The sequence below is a fragment of the Anomaloglossus baeobatrachus genome, chromosome 6 (assembly GCF_048569485.1).
Source record: "Anomaloglossus baeobatrachus isolate aAnoBae1 chromosome 6, aAnoBae1.hap1, whole genome shotgun sequence".
Lineage (NCBI taxonomy): Eukaryota > Metazoa > Chordata > Amphibia > Anura > Aromobatidae > Anomaloglossus > Anomaloglossus baeobatrachus.
The window spans coordinates 17251645-17266915 of NC_134358.1; the positions used below are offsets into that span (position 1 = coordinate 17251645).

General features: G+C 43.9%; 1 protein-coding gene across 3 annotated transcripts in view; it reads left to right on the forward strand.

Moving 5' to 3' along the window:
• Positions 1-14703: 14703 nt before the first annotated feature.
• Positions 14704-15271, forward strand: part of LOC142243884 (uncharacterized) — a 113421-nt gene continuing 112853 nt past the window's right edge. The window contains exon 1 of one of the 3 annotated variants that reach the window (XM_075316082.1): positions 14704-14964. The gene's annotated coding sequence lies outside the window, so the exon portion shown is untranslated. The remainder of the gene's footprint in view (positions 14965-15271) is intronic. The other 2 variants (XM_075316081.1, XM_075316084.1) reach the window with 2 other exon arrangements.

Below are 15271 nucleotides of genomic sequence, written 5' to 3' on the forward strand. Positions count from 1 at the left end.
GTACAAGAATATAACTACTATAATACTGCTCCTATATACAAGAATATAACTACTATAATACTGCTCCTATGTACAAGAATATAACTACTATAATACTGCCCCTATATACAAGAATATAACTACTATAATACTGCCCCCTATATACAATAATATAACTACTATAATACTGCTCCTATGTACAAGAATATAACTACTATAATACTGCCCCTATGTACAATAATATAACTACTATAATACTGCCCCCTATGTACAATAATATAACTACTATAATACTGCCTCTATGTACAAAAATATAACTACTATAATACTGCCCCTATGTACAAGAATATAACTACTATAATACTGCCCCCTATATACAAGAATATAACTATTATAATACTGCCCCCTATATACAAGAATATAACTACTATAATACTGCCCCCTATATACAAGAATATAACTATTATAATACTGCCCCCTATATACAAGAATATAACTATTATAATACTGCCCCCTATGTACAAGAATATAACTACTATAATACTGCCCCCTATGTACAACAATATAACTACTATAATACTGCCCCTATGTACAAGAATATAACTACTATAATACTGCCCCTATGTACAATAATATAACTACTATAATACTGCCCCCTATGTAAAATAATATAACTACTATAATACTGCCTCTATGTACAAAAATATAACTACTATATTCTTGTACATAGGGGCAGTATTATAGTAGTTATATTCTTGTACATAGGGGCAGTATTATAACTACTATAATACTGCCCCCTATATACAAGAATATAACTACTATAATACTGCCCCCTATGTACAAGAATATAACTATTATAATACTGCCCCCTATATACAAGAATATAACTATTATAATACTGCCCCCTATATACAAGAATATAACTACTATAATACTGCCCCCTATATACAAGAATATAACTATTATAATACTGCCCCCTATATACAAGAATATAACTATTATAATACTGCCCCCTATGTACAAGAATATAACTACTATAATACTGCCCCCTATGTACAAGAATATAACTACTATAATACTGCCCCTATGTACAAGAATATAACTACTATAATACTGCCCCTATGTACAATAATATAACTACTATAATACTGCCCCCTATGTAAAATAATATAACTACTATAATACTGCCTCTATGTACAAAAATATAACTACTATATTCTTGTACATAGGGGCAGTATTATAGTAGTTATATTCTTGTACATAGGGGCAGTATTATAACTACTATAATACTGCCCCCTATATACAAGAATATAACTACTATAATACTGCCCCCTATGTACAAGAATATAACTACTATAATACTGCCCCCTATGTACAAGAATATAACTACTATAATACTGCCCCCTGTGTACAAGAATATAACTACTATAATACTGCTCCTATATACAAGACTATAACTACTATAATACTGCTCCTATATACAAGACTATAACTACTATAATACTGCTCCTATGTACAAGAATATAACTACTATAATACTGCCCCCTATGTACAAGAATATAACTACTATAATACTGCCCCCTATGTACAAGAATATAACTACTATAATACTGCCCCCTATGTACAAGAATATAACTACTATAATACTGCCCCTATGTACAAGAATATAACTGCTATAATACTGCTCCTATGTACAAGAATATAACTACTATAATACTGCCCCTATGTACAAGAATATAACTACTATAATACTGCTCCTATGTACAAGAATATAACTACTATAATATTGCCCCTATGTACAAGAATATAACTACTATAATACTGCCCCTATGTACAAGAATATAACTGCTATAATACTGCTCCTATGTACAACAATATAACTACTATAATATTGCCCCTATGTACAAGAATATAACTACTATAATACTGCCCCTATGTACAAGAATATATCTACTATAATACTGCTCCTATGTACAAGAATATAACTACTATAATACTGCTCCTATGTACAAGAATATAACTACTATAATATTGCCCCTATGTACAAGAATATAACTACTATAATACTGCCCCCTATGTACAAGAATATAACTACTATAATACTGCCCCTATGTACAAGAATATAACTGCTATAATACTGCTCCTATGTACAAGAATATAACTACTATAATACTGCCCCTATGTACAAGAATATAACTACTATAATACTGCTCCTATGTACAAGAATATAACTACTATAATATTGCCCCTATGTACAAGAATATAACTACTATAATACTGCCCCTATGTACAAGAATATAACTGCTATAATACTGCTCCTATGTACAACAATATAACTACTATAATATTGCCCCTATGTACAAGAATATAACTACTATAATACTGCCCCTATGTACAAGAATATATCTACTATAATACTGCTCCTATGTACAAGAATATAACTACTATAATACTGCTCCTATGTACAAGAATATAACTACTATAATATTGCCCCTATGTACAAGAATATAACTACTATAATACTGCCCCTATGTACAAGAATATAACTGCTATAATACTGCTCCTATGTACAACAATATAACTACTATAATATTGCCCCTATGTACAAGAATATAACTACTATAATACTGCCCCCTATGTACAAGAATATAACTACTATAATACTGCCCCCTATGTACAAGAATATAACTACTATAATACTGCCCCTATGTACAAGAATATAACTGCTATAATACTGCTCCTATGTACAAGAATATAACTACTATAATACTGCCCCTATGTACAAGAATATAACTACTATAATACTGCCTCTATGTACAACAATATAACTACTATAATATTGCCCCTATGTACAAGAATATAACTACTATAATACTGCCCCTATGTACAAGAATATAACTGCTATAATACTGCTCCTATGTACAACAATATAACTACTATAATACTGCCCCTATGTACAGGAATATAACTACTATAATACTGCTCCTATGTACAAGAATATAACTACTATAATACTGCCCCCAAGCTGTGAGGTTGTGTGTGAGCAGTTCTCCTGATGTCTGGAGCAAGCCCAGGGCGGGGCCCCCCTGGGCGGGGAAGCTCCCCAGGCAAGGCCCAGGCTTCCCGGCCTACACTGGGACATGGCTCCCAGGCCTCTTCCATTGGGAATACCACCCCCAGAGTCGCTGTGAGACCTGTGACTGTAGCACAAAGCTCCAGCAGGAAAGGAGAAAGTAAGGAATCCATGTGTCCTGTTTTGGGAGGAAAACCAACTCCAAGTGCAGCAAAGAAGCCGGAATATGTCCCTAAAGAAATGCAGCAAAGTTTTAAGTGTTGTGATTCCTGCAGAGAAGCCCCGGTCAGTGCACAGCTCCAGCCAGGAGCTCAGCTTCCATCACCATCAGCTGTGCAGCTCAGCTCTCCGGCCCGCAGACAGAGGACATCTTTGGAGAAGCAGACCCTGCAAGAGAATCTCCAGCAGCAGCATGTGGTGTCCGGCATGGCGAGCTCAGGCCGCACCAGGTCGCAGTCCGGTGCCAGCGGTAAGCAAGTCCCAGTGCCTGGGTCCAGCAAGACCACCATGCAGACATCTGTGGTGGAGGCCTGTAACAAGCCTGTATTCAAGGTCCCTGCACCTGTGGCCAAGCCTGAAGCTGTGGATACAGTGTGTGTGCCCGAGCCGCAGCTAGCGGATGAGATGCCTGGACTAGTCAGAAGACTGGGTGAGTTACAGTCGATGAAAGGCATGCTGCAGGCGGAGATAGACTGTCTCTATAATCTGAAGGCCACTTTAGATCCTCACCTGACCTCTGTGTGTGACCAGAGACTGAACAAGAAGGGTTTGGAGCTGGCGAGTGTGGTGCAGGACATGGACACTGTGCTGGAGAGTATGGGGCCTCTGAAGGAGACCTCTATGACCCAGGAATGTTTGGCCTCCCATAGGCAGGACTGTGCTGTGGAGACCCCTGCTGTGCAGTCAGAGGCCGCTCAGGACGAGACCCCCCAACAGCAGACGCGACCGGTGATACAGGCGGCCAGATTCTGTTTTCTGGATGGGACACAACTGCAGCTACAGGAGCTTACACCTCAGACTGTGGAGGCACTACAAGTCCCAGAGTGCCCCGCACAGGAGCAGGACCTTCCATGTGTGACTGTCTGTGCTGCTGAGGCCGGTGCACAGCCGGGGGATGGTGTTGTTGTGCCTGTGGGGTCGGGGGCTGGAGGGGATTCACAGTCTGTGATGGACATTGCACATTGTGGTGATGATGATGCTGCTCATGTTGATGTGCATGACATATGTGATTTTCCCCCTTTGCTATCTAACCCGCAAGGTGTGCCAGCCCCCCCTGCTACAGACCCTCGTCCTGTCCGTCAGCCCAGGGTGTCCCGGCAGGTGCCCCCCAGGAATGCCTGGAGCCGCGGCGCCCCATCCTTCACCTCCGGCGCCCATTATACCGGCCAGACTTTCAAGCGTATTAATGTTGTGCGTTTTAAGTACATAGGTCCCAAGGAGGTTCTGCCGCAACGCAGATATGTGGTGAGGGAGCTGCTGTGCCGCCAGATGGGGTTTGTGCCGCGTGAGATCCTGGCGGTCTCTAATCTGCAGGACGGGCAGGGCTATGACGTCAGCTTTAAGCTCATGTCTGACCTGGACAGGTTCTGGGCCGATTACCCCAAGTTCAGGGACACTGAGGACTGGAATGAGTTTTTGTTGGTCCCTATTTCCAGGCCAGATACTGTTACTGTGAATGTCACCTTCTGGAATGAGGCCGTTCCCCCACAGGACATCGAGGTGTGGCTCCGGAGACATTGTGACCTCGTCTCTGGACTCACCAAGGTCAGAGATGAGGACGGTATCTGGACTATGGGGTGGAAGGTACAGGTGAAGCTGAGGCAATATAATAATATCACTGCCCACCTCCTTCTTCATTGGGAGGGAGAAGGGGAGATGTTACTACCCCGGGCAGCCCCGAAAGTGCTTCAAATGTGGTAAAACTGGTCATCTGGCCAATGCCTGTACTGTGGTGAAGTGCAGCCTGTGTGGGGACATCGGTCATGTCGCTGCAGACTGCTGGGACGTCAGGTGCAACCTCTGTGGTAAGATGGGCCACCCTCACCGGGACTGTCCAGACGCCTGGCACAACATCTGCAGAGTGTTCCCTGATGAGGATGTGATGGCAGGGGCAGAGGCCCAGGAGGTGGTGGCGGAGGCTCAGGAGGTGGTGGCGGAGGCCCAGGAGGTGGTGGCGGAGGCCCAGGAGGTGGTGGCAGAGGCCCAGGAGGAGGTTTTACCATCAGGAGAGGTACTGCCCAACCCAGGTGTCCCCCGGGAGTCCGCTCAAGTAATACCAGAGCAGGAGGGTGAGGAGGGGAACATGGAGGTCGTCCCTCAGGTCCGGCAGTCTCAGGTGGCCCCCCCTTCAGCATCTGTATCTGATGACTGGACCATTAGTCAGAATAAAAGGAAGAAGAAGGACGCGTCCTCCCGTAGACCTGAGGCTGCATGTGACAGGGCTAGTAAGAAGGTCCAGAGCTCTGTGGGTGCGATGGTCGTGTCCAACAAGTATGGGGCTTTGTCCCATGATGATGATTTTGAGAGGGAATTGGGGACACTTGAATGTGACAGGGACATAGAGGAACATCCCCCGCCAAAGCGGAGGCCCCTCTCTGTAGACCCTCAGGTGGAGTCTGCCATGGACACCGGTGGTGGACAGAATGTCCCTGACTCAGGATGATGACTATCACTCTGCTCCTTCTATATATTGTATGGTGATTGCTGAGTTTCATTGATGCTTCATTCCCCCGCACAGGTGTGGACTCGTTATTTATTTCTGTATTTGATCTGAATATTTAGTGCCGGTGTCTGTGTAACCTCAGTGATTTGTGACCGGTATTAATGTGAGTTTTTGTTTCTTATACATGTATTTATGTTTGTTTTTTCTAATAAAAATTGCCCCTATGTACAAGAATATAACTACTATAATACTGCCCCCTATGTACAAGAATATAACTACTATAATACTGCCCCCTATGTACAAGAATATAACTACTATAATACTGCTCCTATGTACAGGAATATAACTACTATAATACTGCCCCTATGTACAAGAATATAACTACTATAATACTGCTCCTATGTACAAGAATATAACTACTATAATACTGCTCCTATATACAAGAATATAACTACTATAATACTGCCCCCTATATACAATAATATAACTACTATAATACTGCCCCTATGTACAGGAATATAACTACTATAATACTGCCCCTATGTACAGGAATATAACTACTATAATACTGCCCCCTATATACAATAATATAACTACTATAATACTGCTCCTATATACAAGAATATAACTGCTATAATACTGCCTCCTATATACAAGAATATAACTGCTATAATACTGCCCCCTATGTACAAGAATATAACTACTGTAATACTGCCCCTATGTACAGGAATATAACTGCTATAATACTGCTCCTATGTACAAGAATATAACTACTATAATATTGCCCCTATGTACAAGAATATAACTGCTATAATACTGCTCCTATGTACAAGAATATAACTACTATAATACTGCCCCTATGTACTAGAATATAACTACTATAATACTGCCCCCTATGTACAAGAATATAACTACTATAATACTGCCCCTATGTACAAGAATATAACTACTATAATACTGCCCCCTATGTACAAGAATATAACTACTATAATACTGCTCCCTATGTACAAGAATATAACTACTATAATACTGCCCCCTATGTACTATAATACTGCTCCTATGTACAAGAATATAACTACTATAATACTGCCCCCTATGTACTATAATACTGCTCCTATGTACAAGAATATAACTACTATAATATTGCCCCTATGTACAAGAATATAACTGCTATAATACTGCTCCTATGTACAAGAATATAACTACTATAATACTGCCCCTATGTACTAGAATATAACTACTATAATACTGCCCCCTATGTACAAGAATATAACTACTATCATACTGCCCCCTATATACAAGAATATAACTACTATAATACTACCCCTATGTACAAGAATATAACTACTATAATACTGCCCCTATGTACAAGAATATAACTACTATAATACTGCCCCTTATGTACAAGAATATAACTACTATAATACTGCCCCTATGTACAAGAATATAACTACTATAATACTGCCCCTATGTACAAGAATATAACTACTATAATACTGCCCCTATGTACAAGAATATAACTACTATAATACTGCCCCTTATGTACAAGAATATAACTACTATAATACTGCCCCTATGTACAAGAATATAACTACTATAATACTGCCCCTATGTACAAGAATATAACTACTATAATACTGCCCCTATGTACAAGAATATAACTACTATAATACTGCCTCTATATATATTTTGAAAAACAGCTGCAGTCCCTGATTCGGAGGGTGCGGGTGACGCGGAGGACGTTTGCTGTTTTATCATGATCCACTCCTGTTGTTTCATTGTTTCGCGGCCCTACAAACTCCCTAGAATATAGTAAGCTATAAATGTGATCATGGAAAATGTTCCGGGCTCCTGACAATGACTTGTAGCAGCGGTTGTGCTCATAGACCCCGGCGGGAATTGTGACTCCAAAATAACTGCGGGTGCCTCGCGTCACTCTTTTCTCAGGAACAGGAAGCCGCTAATCTATATTTCCTGTGTGTGCTGTAAACACGTATATTACACAGAAGGGGCGCGTGTCCCCCCCCCCACCCCCCCCCCCCCCCCCCCCCCCCCCCGGCTGCCAGGGAAGTTAGCTACTGTAGACATCAGCGGATTCAGATTCTGTCCAGATATCTCACCCAGGCATGCACAGGGTTAATTAAGTGTCACAGATACCTAGAGAGCTGGAAAGCCGGTCCTGGAAGGTGGCTCAAATCTCCGTACCAAGTCATCATCCAACTTTTCAAAAGGGCAACCCAAAGTACAGTTAGGTCCAGAAATCTTTGGCCAGTGACACAATTTTGGCGAGTTGGGCTCTGCATGCCACCACATTGGATTTGAAATGAAACCTCTACAACAGAATTCAAGTGCAGATTGTAACGTTTAATTTGAAGGTTTGAACAAAAATATCTGATAGAAATTGTAGGAATTGTCACATTTCTTTACAAACACTCCACATTTTAGGAGGTCAAAAGTAATTGGACAAATAAACCAAACCCAAACAAAATATTTTTATTTTCAATATTTTGTTGCGAATCCTTTGGAGGCAATCACTGCCTTAAGTCTGGAACCCATGGACATCACCAAACGCTGGGTTTCCTCCTTCTTAATGCTTTGCCAGGCCTTTACAGCCGCAGCCTTCAGGTCTTGCTTGTTTGTGGGACTTTCCGTCATAAGTCTGGATTTGAGCAAGTGAAATGCATGCTCAATTGGGTTAAGATCTGGTGATTGACTTGGCCATTGCAGAATGTTCCCCTTTTTTGCACTCATGAACTCCTGGGTAGCTTTGGCTGTATGCTTGGGGTCATTGTCCATCTGTACTATGAAGCGCCGTCCGATCAACTTTGCGGCATTTGGCTGAATCTGGGCTGAAAGTATATCCCGGTACACTTCAGAATTCATCCGGCTACTCTTGTCTGCTGTTATGTCATCAATAAACACAAGTGACCCAGTGCCATTGAAAGCCATGCATGCCCATGCCATCACGTTGCCTCCACCATGTTTTACAGAGGATGTGGTGTGCCTTGGATCATGTGCCGTTCCCTTTCTTCTCCAAACTTTTTTCTTCCCATCATTCTGGTACAGGTTGATCTTTGTCTCATCTGTCCATAGAATACTTTTCCAGAACTGAGCTGGCTTCATGAGGTGTTTTTCAGCAAATGTAAGTCTGGCCTGTCTATTTTTGGAATTGATGAATGGTTTGCATCTAGATGTGAACCCTTTGTATTTACTTTCATGGAGTCTTCTCTTTACTGGTGACTTAGAGACAGATACACCTACTTCACTGAGAGTGTTCTGGACTTCAGTTGATGTTGTGAATGGGTTCTTCTTCACCAAAGAAAGTATGCGGCGATCATCCACCACTGTTGTCATCCGTGGACGCCCAGGCCTTTTTGAGTTCCCAAGCTCACCAGTCAATTCCTTTTTTCTCAGAATGTACCCGACTGTTGATTTTGCTACTCCAAGCATGTCTGCTATCTCTCTGATGGATTTTTTCTTTTTTTTCAGCCTCAGGATGTTCTGCTTCACCTCAATTGAGAGTTCCTTAGACCGCATGTTGTCTGGTCACAGCAACAGCTTCCAAATGCAAAACCACACACCTGTAATCAACCCCAGACCTTTTAACTACTTTATTGATTACAGGTTAACGAGGGAGACGCCTTCAGAGTTAATTGCAGCCCTTAGAGTCCCTTGTCCAATTACTTTTGGTCCCTTGAAAAAGAGGAGGCTATGCATTACAGAGCTATGATTCCTAAACCCTTTCTCCGATTTGGATGTGAAAACTCTCATATTGCAGCTGGGAGTGTGCACTTTCAGCCCATATTATATATAATTGTATTTCTGAACATGTTTTTGTAAACAGCTAAAATAACAAAACTTGTGTCACTGTCCAAATATTTCTGGCCCTGACTGTATGTCATGGGCTTTTGAGGAGCAATCTGGGTCTCCGACATACACTGTGTGCAGAATTATTAGGCAAATGAGTATTTTGATCACATGATGCTTTTTATACATGTCGTCCTACTCCAAGCTGTATAGGCTGAGAGCCAACTACCAATGAAGTAAATCAGGTGATGTGCCTCTCTGTAATGAGGAGGGGTGCGGTGTAATGACATCAACACCCTATATAAGGGGGGCTTAATTATTAGGCAACTTCCTTTCCTTCGTTAAAATGGGTCAGAAGAGAGATGTGACAGGCTCTGAAAAGTCCATATTGTGAGAGTCTTGCAGAGGGATGCAGCAGTCTTGAAATTGCCAAACTTTTGAAGCGTGATCACCGAACAATCAAGTGTTTCATGGCAAATAGCCAACAGGGTCGCAAGAAGCGTGTTGGGCAAAAAAGGCGCAAAATAACTGCCCATGAATTGAGGAAAATCAAGCGTGAAGCCGCCAAGATGCCATTTGCCACCAGTTTGGTCATATTTCAGAGCTGTAACGTTACTGGAGTATCAAAAAGCACAAGGTGTGCCATACTCAGGGACAGGCCAAGGTAAGGAAGGCTGAAAAACCACCACCTCTGACCAAGAAACAGAAGATAAAACATCAAGACTGGGCCAAGAAATATCTTAAGACTGATTTTTCACAGGTTTTATGGATGATGAAATGAGAGTGACTCTTGATGGGCAGATGGATGGGCCAGAGGCTGGATCAGTAAAGAGAGCTCCACTCCGACTCAGACGCCAGCAAGGTGGAGGTGGGCACTGGTGTGGGCTGGGGTCATCAAAGATGACCTTGTGGGACCTTTTCGGGTTGAGGATGTGAAGCTCAACTCCCAGACCTACTGCCAGTTTCTGGAAGACAACTTCTTCAAGCAGTGGCACAGGAAGAAGTCGCTATCGTTCAAGAAAAACATGATTTTCATGCAGGACAATGCTCCATCACATGCATCCAACTACTCCACAGCGTGGCCGGCCAGTAAAGGGCTAAAAGATGAAAAAATAATGGCATGTCCTCCTTGTTCACATGATCTGAACCCCATAGAGAACCTGTGGTCCCTCATAAAATGTGAGATCTACAGGGAGGGAAAACAGTCGACCTCTGGGAACAGTGTCTGGAGGCTGTGGTGGCTGCTGCACGCAATGTTGATCGTGTACAGATCAAGCAATGACAGAATCAATCGATGGTAGGTAGAATTGTCTCTGATCACTATAGGCAGGGTCAGCAGAGTCATCTCATTATGATTAGAGGGCAGAGTTATCCCATTGTCTTAAGAGGGCAGGGTCAGCAGAGTCATCTCATCATTAGAGGGCAGGGTCAGTAGAGTCACCTCATTATCATTAGAGGGCAGGGTCAGCAGAGTCATCTCATCATTATAGGGCAGGGTCAGCAGAGTCATCTCATCATTAGAGGGCAGGGTCAGTAGAGTCATCTCATCATTAGAGGGCAGGGTCAGCAGAGTCATCTCATTATCATTAGAGGGCAGGGACAGCAGAATCATCTCATTATCATTAGAGAGTAGGGTCAGCAGAGTCATCTCATTATCATTAGAGAGTAGGGTCAGCAGAGTCCTCTCATTATCATTAGAGGGTGGGATCAGCAGAGTCATCTCATTATCATTAGAGGCAGGGTCAGTAGAGTCATCTCATCATTAGAGGGCAGGGTCAGTAGAGTCATCTCATCATTAGAGGGCAGGGTCAGTAGAGTCATCTCATCATTAGAGGGCAGGATCAGCAGAGTCATCTCATTATCATTAGAGGGCAGGGTCAGCAGAGTCATCTCATTATCATTAGAGAGTAGGGTCAGCAGAGTCATCTCATTATCATTAGAGAGTAGGGTCAGCAGAGTCATCTCATTATCATTAGAGGGCAGAGTCAGCAGAGTCATCTCATCATTAGAGGGCAGGGTCAGCAGAGTCATCTCATTATCATTAGAGAGTAGGGTCAGCAGAGTCATCTCATCATTAGAGGGCAGGGTCAGTAGAGTCACCTCATTATCATTAGAGGGCAGGGTCAGCAGAGTCATCTCATCATTAGAGGGCAGGGTCAGCAGAGTCATCTCATCATTAGAGGGTAGGGTCAGCAGAGTAATCTCGTTATCATTAGAGGGCAGGGTCAGGAGAGTCATCTTAGAGGATTAATACAATGCACTACAGGGATGAGGATTTACACAGGAACCCTGGGTTGAGTCCTCAAAGTTACCACTGGACAGTGGAACAGACTGGCACCAGGAACCAGAACCAGGAAGCTAGTATAAACTATAACTGGCAACGGTCAGCAGTAACCTGGGAGTTTTGGTAGGGCGTGGTGCCATTATATTGGCCACAACCGGGAGCCGATTCCTCCAGTTTACAGCACACACACCCATTCTGGCAGTCTGGACGACACCGCACAGTACCTCTGTGATTGAGCCTCCCAGAGCCTCTAATCCGGACGTCACCTCCATTACGAGTGCCGCCTACAGAATACGCACCGTGGTGACCGCTGCAGGTGGAGATGTGGCTCCTCCAGAGCCTTTATCCGCATGATACATTGTATCAGATACACCTACAATGTTAAGATAGAAGCCCATAGATCAGGGGTCGGGAACCTATGGCTCGCGAGCCAGATATGGCTCTTTTGATGGCCGTATCTGGCTCGCAGACAGGGCTCCTACCTGTCTATGGGAAGGATGCATGCACCGCGCTCCATCAGGCCGCGGTGCACGCTGATATTGGTAGTTCTTTGATGGCCTGATAAGCATTGGCGGCAGTGGTGAGCGGCAATCTGCGGCGCCGTCACTTTAAGGCGCGCAGACATCCTGTTTTGAATTTCATCTGTGGGCGGAGCTACCGCCTTCTCAGTCCCACAGATGAAGGAGGCGAGCTTCTGTCCGGCGCTGTGTGGGCCCCCTCTCCACCGTGACCTAATCGGGTAAATGCCCTCCCCGCCTCCCCATTATGGGCCCCGGTGAGCTGCTTCTAACCCCCCAGATGTATGCCCTGCCAATCCCCCCCCCCGCCGATTCCGCGGGTGCTGGCCCTACCGATTCCGCGGGTGCTGGCCCCGCCGATGCCGCAGGTGCTGGCCCCGCCGATGCCGCGGGTGCTGTATCCGCCGAGCCGCGGGTGCAGGCCCCACAGAGCAGCAGAGTTGTGTGTATTTGTATGTAGCAGAGTTGTATGTGTTTGTATGTAGCAGAGTTGTGTGTATTTGTCTGTAGCAGAGTTGTATGTGTTTGTCTGTCTGTAGCAGAGTTGTGTGTGTTTGTCTGTATGTAGCAGAGTTGTGTGTGTTTGTATGTAGCAGAGTTGTGTGTGTTTGTCTGATTGTAGCAGAGTTGTGTGTGTGTTTGTCTGTAGCAGAGTTGTGTGTGTTTGTAGCAGAGTTGTGTGTGTTTGTCTGTATGTAGCAGAGTTGTGTGTGTTTGTCTGTATGTAGCAGAGTTGTGTGTGTTTGTCTGTCTGTAGCAGAGTTGTGTGTGTTTGTCTGTCTGTAGCAGAGTTGTGTGTGTTTGTCTGTATGTAGCAGAGTTGTGTGTGTTTGTCTGTATGTAGCAGAGTTGTGTGTGTTTGTCTGTCTGTAGCAGAGTTGTGTGTGTTTGTCTGTCTGTAGCAGAGTTGTGTGTGTTTGTCTGTATGTAGCAGAGTTGTGTGTGTTTGTCTGTCTGTAGCAGAGTTGTGTGTGTTTGTCTGTCTGTAGCAGAGTTGTGTGTGTTTGTCTGTCTGTAGCAGAGTTGTGTGTGTTTGTCTGTCTGTAGCAGAGTTGTGTGTGTTTGTCTGTATGTAGCAGAGTTGTGTGTGTTTGTCTGTCTGTAGCAGAGTTGTGTGTGTCTGTCTGTAGCAGAGTTGTGTGTGTTTGTCTGTATGTAGCAGAGTTGTGTGTGTTTGTCTGTATGTAGCAGAGTTGTGTGTGTTTGTCTGTCTGTAGCAGAGTTGTGTGTGTTTGTCTGTCTGTAGCAGAGTTGTGTGTGTTTGTCTGTCTGTAGCAGAGTTGTGTGTGTTTGTCTGTATGTAGCAGAGTTGTGTGTGTTTGTCTGTATGTAGCAGAGTTGTGTGTGTTTGTCTGTCTGTAGCAGAGTTGTGTGTGTTTGTCTGTAGCAGAGTTGTGTGTGTTTGTCTGTATGTAGCAGAGTTGTGTGTGTGTGTTTGTCTGTATGTAGCAGAGTTGTGTGTGTGTGTTTGTATGTAGCAGAGTTGTGTGTGTGTGTTTGTCTGTATGTAGCAGAGTTGTGTGTGTTTGTCTGTATGTAGCAGAGTTGTGTGTGTGTGTTTGTATGTAGCAGAGTTGTGTGTGTGTGTTTGTCTGTATGTAGCAGAGTTGTGTGTGTGTGTTTGTATGTAGCAGAGTTGTGTGTGTGTGTTTGTCTGTATGTAGCAGAGTTGTATGTGTTTGTCTGTATGTAGCAGAGTTGTATGTGTTTGTCTGTATGTAGCAGAGTTGTGTGTGTTTGTCTGTATGTAGCAGAGTTGTGTGTGTTTGTCTGTATGTAGCAGAGTTGTGTGTGTTTGTCTGTTTGTAGCAGAGTTGTGTGTGTCTGTTTGTAGCAGAGTTGTGTGTGTGTGTGTTTGTATGTAGCAGAGTTGTGTGTGTGTGTTTGTCTGTATGTAGCAGAGTTGTGTGTGTGTGTTTGTATGTAGCAGAGTTGTGTGTGTGTGTTTGTCTGTTTGTAGCAGAGTTGTGTGTGTTTGTCTGTTTGTAGCAGAGTTGTGTGTGTTTGTCTGTTTGTAGCAGAGTTGTGTGTGTCTGTTTGTAGCAGAGTGTAGTACCATTGTTTCAGTCCAGTTGTGGCTTTATACAGCAGGGAGGAGCATTCCTTGCTGTACTAAGTGAACATTGGAGCGATTGATCTGTCAATGGCCCTTTAAACATATTGTACGGCTCTCGCAGAATTATATTTCAAAATATGTGGCGTTTACGGCTCTCTTAGCCAAAAAGGTTCCTGACCCCTGCCATAGATTGTGATTATTTACTCTCTAAATCATGAAAGTCCTTGAAAAAGACAAATTGTAGTAATAGGATTTCCCCCGCCTCGTCCTCCTGCTGCCGGCCTCCTTCTGGCCTCCGTCCTCCTGCTGCCGGCCTCCGCTCTCCATCCTGTCCTCCACTTCTGCCTCTTCCTTCAGATTCTCCCAGTTGTTTCCTCTCTCCCCGCACATCTGTGGCAGCCATTGTTTGGGAGGATCTTATCTTCGGGCCATTGTCTCTCCACAACTTCTGATTCTCTGCCAGATGTCAACTCATTTTTCCTTGAGGAAAAGGGAGGAGAAGAAGCTTCTAGAATATTGAATATCTGGAGGAGCTGTAGCAGTGCCCGTGCTGTGCCTGAGCTCGGGGAGACGCTTCTGCTGCAGGTAAGTCCGACCCAGACCCGAGTAATCAGAGACTCTCCTGTGCCTGTAAATATTGGGGGAGCCGGAGGAGCCGGGGCCGGTCTGCAGGAGCGCGCTGCTCCATTATCTGCCTGCAGACATTTACCAGCAGAGAGCATTTACTGTATCACACAAAACAGTCTGCAGATTGGGGGCAAAGTACACAAAAAAGGAGGAAAAATGAAGGACGGCGCCAAGACCTGACCCACCGCCGCCACATGGTGTGCGCTACAGAGAGCGGGGCACTGACACAGCAATACTGGATAGTGACCAGATTACAGCACCATCA